Source organism: Orbicella faveolata, unplaced genomic scaffold (assembly GCF_042242905.1).
Source record: "Orbicella faveolata isolate gen_17 unplaced genomic scaffold, um_ofav_v1 contig_3, whole genome shotgun sequence".
In the NCBI taxonomy this organism is placed as follows: Eukaryota; Metazoa; Cnidaria; class Anthozoa; order Scleractinia; family Merulinidae; genus Orbicella; species Orbicella faveolata.
Window position 1 is genome coordinate 13,255,682 of NW_028301558.1, and position 6,000 is coordinate 13,261,681.

A 6,000-nucleotide genomic window follows, 5' to 3' on the forward strand; every position below is an offset into this window, starting at 1 on the left:
TCTAGTTTGTAAAAACAGTTACATGTAGATATAGAGTTTAAAGCTAGAAAAGTTGCCTTAGTTTGTGTAAACTACGGTTCAGGTCGTATGCATTTGTTCCTGACTCGATATGCTTGTTACGCTTGGATCTGGTAGCATGTTTTCCCGCGCTTAGCTCTGGTTGCATGCTTTCCCGCGCTTAGCTCTGGTTGTATGCTTTCCCACGCTTGGCTCTGGTTGCATACATACATCAGGTCATTCTGGATGTGCCGGAGGCCATTGTGTTTCTTTTCAACCAATCACGGAGTCCTATTTTTCTGCTATTATACATATTATGACTAATTCTGGTAGGGTGCAATTTCCAAAGTCACTCGACATAAGTATCAATATTTTTGGCAACAGTATTCTTTTTAATGTTTTATTCAATACAGTGAAGGTTCTGTGTACACTAACTAAAGAGAACTTAGAATATCGGAGTCACTCGTGTTTCATGTTTGGGACAGCATTAGGGACATTAGGTAACATGGCGCGTACAAAGGTTCTACTCGACCACTGGTCGACCGCCAACTTCAACCGGTCCCCTATCGAGGAACCCAGTATGCTTAAATGCTTTCCATAATTAGGAACAGTAGTATTAAATAGTGTCTTCTTCGTAACAAATGTCTTCTGAAGTAACTTCATCACAGAAATTTCATTACCGGAGAATCAAAGTGTCCAAAGTGAGCGGCACAAGAGTGTGAGAAAAATCAAGATTGAATCCCAAAACTAATTATTTCTGACTAGCTGCCAACACCAGCTTCACACGATGAGGATGATGGTGACTGGCCAACTGTGTCCGATGCCAAACCGGTTATTCCCGATCCTAGCCGCGTCGCTGTTTTCTTTGTTACTCCCACGTTCATATCCTATAGAAGAGGATATGAGCGCCACAGCAAATGTTCTTTTCTATCAGCGGTACCTGACCGACGCCACCGCAGGGTTACAAACAACACGCAATCTGCTGCGATTATTAGAAACCCTGTCAGTCGAGAGGAAAATTGAAAAAAAAAAAAGACAGGAGGAAAAACAAATAAAGCGAACTGAACAAGAGTCAAGTGGGCTGGAGAAAAAAACCGCCAGACGTTAAAATGGAACAGCCCACCATGTTATGGTACAATATAGATATATCACGCGACAAACTCGTGATATACTTCAATGGTTGACTACTTGCCAAATCTAGTGGCTAGCACGATCACATCCGAAACGTTCCCACCCAGATTCAATAAGCAGGCGAGTTTGTACCGGAATCCACTGGCAACCAACAGCTTTTAAGGCGTCCCGAAGAGAAAATTCCCAACAATACTTCTCGGCTTGAATAGCCAAGAAATATACTGACTCATAAGTAAGGACCTAATAGTGTGTAATGTCTTTTGGCTCATGCAACAGAGAAGAATTTTACTGGGACACATAAGCCCAGTTTGTAGAATACAATGGCACACCTAACTGACAGAGAAGAAAGGAATTAATACAGAATGATGTTAGCGAAAAGTAAATTGCAAGACCAAGCCTACTTCTCACGGTACAAACGTGACTTAGAAACATGAACTTTGACGCAAGCACTCAAAGTAACATGCAGTGATCGAGCTATATTCTTTAGCCCGAGTGTCCAGCCCATACACACTGCAACAAGTGAGCGGCCAGCCTACATTTAAGCTTTCCTTTTCCTTTTCTAAATTTGCCAAACTAGGAGGTGGAAAATGAAGTGTTCTAGATCTCATTTAATGACTTAACGTTGTGAAGTATCGATGCTAATAAGTTCCTCTTTTACATGCTTCCAATATTGTTGAGTATATATATAGTGTTTGAGTCATGGAATGGCTTAGAGCTGCCCGGTCAAATACAACAAAAACAGAAAGGTCGATCATGATTGGTCCTACAATAATAAAGACTGTTCAACAGATAAAGCCCACCTACGTGTGCTCGTATACAGGTGTGTAAAAACCTAGCGCGGGATACCAGCACGTATGTACCCGGGGGGGGGGGGAACTCCCCTGTAGAGAAAAAGGGGCACAATATTTTTTAGCTCTAAGGAGGTACCATTTCTAATATTTACCTGGTTCTGGACGAGATTTCTGAACGATATGTGCTGCGCCTATCCACAAATCTCACCTCTCCTAAATTATAAGAGGTGTAACAAGCACTCCCGTCATTTTTATGACTGAGTCTCTCTCCCAAGCCCCCCCCCCCCCCCTGCTCCCTTCCTCAGGTGAGTAGGTGAAAGAGGAAAGAGCACGGGACTAAGTCTTGGCACGGAGTATTAAAACTGCAGTGGAAACTTCTGCTGTCCTTACAAATGACAAACGACTATGATGAAGTCCAAGTTGCTTTCCCTATACTGAAATTCGAAAACCGAAACTGTGCATTTCTCCAGCTCGCCTTTTTCACTTCTCCTGACTTCTCGTCTGACAATTATCTTACTAGACAACAGTCTAATGCTTGTTTATAATTTCTGAGAGAGCTCGACTGTTTTACACAAGGTGTGTCAGAATCAAAACGGACTGAAAACGTGTTTGGGTTCTTTCAAAGAGCGAAAAAAGCGTCAGCAAACATAAACAGAGGATTACACGTTACTCTAACGATTAAGGTTGAGATCAAAGTACTTTTGTAATGTTCCCAAGAAAGTCCACTTTTTATCAAGTTTTCTCCCGCTTTTTAGAATGTGGACGGGCCCATACCAACAGAGAATTAGAGGCAGTGCCCCTCTTGCGTGGAAATCCATCCGGGCAGAGAATATCAAATACCAAAATATTAGTATATGTACTTTTCTGTTTATTTCCGAGTTGTTAAATTGTTACTTAATTGGAGAAAGAAGGAACATACACACTTGTCTCCCCGCGGTATCCCGGAAAGGAGCAGAAAATGTTTGAAATTTACAATGTTTTGCTACGGAAGTACTTGTGTCTGAAAATCCATGCTAACCAAATATTCCTCGTAAGATAAAACAACAGTTAATAGTGCTAATTTCCCATGAAGCGTTCAAAGTCTTATTGTATTTACGTTTAGGCCAATTTGTTTTTTACAAGATTGTTTAGGCTGACCAGCCATAGTTCGAATCCACAATTGAAAACAGAAATGGGGGAACAATTTAGTTATCAGTTATCCGTGGTGTCTTACCGGATGTGTTCTGTCCCATATCACAAGATCGAACACCTTGATATCCGATTAGAAAACTGGACCACCCCTCTATGACCTTTCTGCAGGTTCCAATCGACTGAGTCTTGTTCATGCTACGAGCGACGTTTCGCACGTTTCTTTAGCACCATGATTACAGCGCGAAAAAGGTCTGGTTGATTTCAAAGTCCAGTGATTTTTCAATCTGTTGCAAGGAAAGCAGTTGTAGAGGGATAAATACGGTTTTCGCCCTTTCGTGCAGTAAGCCTTATTTTGAAAGCTTGAAAACGATAGCCAAGTAACATCTAACCTTTTATGTATTTAAATTAATAGTTTCCGGTGACATTTAGATTTTTTTAGTTTAAAAAAAGCTTGGCCGGACAATCCAGCCGCATGAAAGTCAGTTCAAGGACGTTTCAAACTCGGCGTTCAACTGTGAGCTGTGCCATTGTATTTCCACGACCCCTCGTGTGGGAACTCGCGATTTCGTTTTGGATCTAGTAGGCAAAACATAAGCAAACCACTAGAAACCGTCAAAACAGGCGAAACTCGTCAGTTTCTGTAACAAACCGCTACCTTTGTTTTGGCGGAAGCTCCGTGTGGGAGTCGTAAACTAAGCTTGTAAATGGCAGTTAGAGACCGGTTACCGCACATAAACAGGGAACGTTACCCTTTGATGGAGGAACAGGTGTATTTCTCGAACTTTATCAATAACGTGAATCTCTCTCTATTCACAGAATGGACAATTAACTTAGAGCAGATGAGGTTTCATGCGCGGCTAAGGTTATGACTGCTTCCAATAGCAATTACTGGGATTCCAAAAGGTTTTTGAATCGATAGCGGTACGGTTACGTCTTCAGTGCCTGTGCGCGCGTGTTGCTATTCGATGGAAGAATTCACGCTTTAATTTTCACTTTACGCGAAATTTCCTGATCAAGTTCGTGCTTTCAACGTATGGCTCCCGCTTAAGTTTTTTTTTTATTAAAATAACATTGGCAGGCTCTCAAGAAAATAAGGGTGTCATAGCTTTACGCCAAACGTAACCAAAACATACGACAAATGCCACGCGAATGGCAGCCCGTCACGCGTGGTCCCTCGTCTTGCGCGTGTTCGTCAACGTGGGGTCGAGGAGTTTTGATGATTCGGTAATAAACGAGGAAAACTTGAGCATTTTTCTTTTATCTAAAGTAGCAGGCTAGTCTCTTTATTTCCTAAGATGAACAACTCAACAAAGCACCTAACAAACGAAGTGAGTGGAGTGCAAGGCTAAGGTGTTTTTCTCGCTTCCTCCGGCAGCGCTCCCCAAGTCATGCTTGATTGCTTTTCTTTACGACCCTTCAGAAGAAATACCGTACCTCACTTCATGGAAGAAACCACGAGAAGAGAATTCATAAATTGTCAAATTTTCTACTGACCGTGTTGAGTCACGTCTCAACGAAAAGATTTTGAACGGAGTCAGTAAATGATGAATACATGAACGTAAAATGAAGGTCAAGTGTCTACCTGTAAATACAGTACCAGCTTATAACACCAGTTACGTTTGCGGCTTTACAACGGACTCCACCATACAGCAGTCTGCGAGTGTAATATGGAAAACCCCTAAAGCGGGTCTTTTCTAAACTGGAGAATTTTTTATCTATTTGAATTTTCTAGAGTTTAAGTCACGGTTGCTGTGTCTTTTAATACAGTACGGAACCTCAGAGAGCACATGCCGCGCCACCCGACAGACAGTGGCACAGCACCTTCCGTAAAAGCAGGCGGATGCTTTTCGCGCGTGTTATAAACAGCGTAATTCAGTCCTTTGGGTTTAAACGACTGGATTATTTCTAAGAGTAATGAATTTGGGAGCAGCCAGAGATAACGGTCCACGTATATACAGTTATCAAGCCTTCAATCACCCCATTATCCCCCCGCCTGAGCGACACGAGAAATTGTTTTTCTCGGGAAGTACGTTCCAATCTTTCCAGAGTTGATAAACGGACCGGACAACTGAAGAACTCGTAAAAATCGAGGCTGCACGAGAAGTTTCAGGTTTTGCCACAAATAGAGACTGAACACTACAGGCTTGATGTTCGCTTGCATGTACTCAAAGGGAAATTTTCTAATCCATACAAAAATAATAATAAATACAGAAAAAAAAAATAAAATAAAAAAGATAAGGTTAGTAAAAAAAAAGTTAAAAAGTAATCCTTTGATCATTTGTTCTCGGGCGATGCCAACAGAATTTCTAACTCCTCCATTCTCCTGCAGGTGGGCTACTGGTAAATCTTCTTATGTATACCGTAGTACAGTAAGCCTGTGTTACTGAAATGGTCCCATCCGGTTCTAGGATGGCTGGAATTTTTAGAACACACAGCAAAGAATTATCACCTGACACTGGTAGAGGAGCTATTTTTGCACGAAAAATTGACATTCCCAAGACCCCATTAATCCGGGAAAAGTCCTTGTAGCTGTCCCGCATTTCAGGAAATCAGGGCATTGACAAATATGGTTTCTTCGCTCGAAGAGAGACAAAACAAACACTTAATGCAAACATTACGCATGCGGTTAGCCGGGCGAACGGACATGCCGTATCACAATTCACAACAACGTACGTAAATGAGTGAGCGGCTAACACAAAGGGAAACGCGGCGAACTATTAAAATTGTCACATTAAAGCCAAATACAAGCCAGGTCATTGTCAAATCTTGACATGGTAACAAGATAAACCTTTTCTTCGCTTTGTGTTGCATTCAAGTAACGTGTAAAGCGAACTACGTTGAGTATATCTGAGATGATTTTACGGCTTTCAATTGACGGGAAAAAGAGATATGCTTAGTGTGAGGTCTGTTGAACGGTGTTTGTTTTCGTTCGGCTGTGGATTCCGGGGGT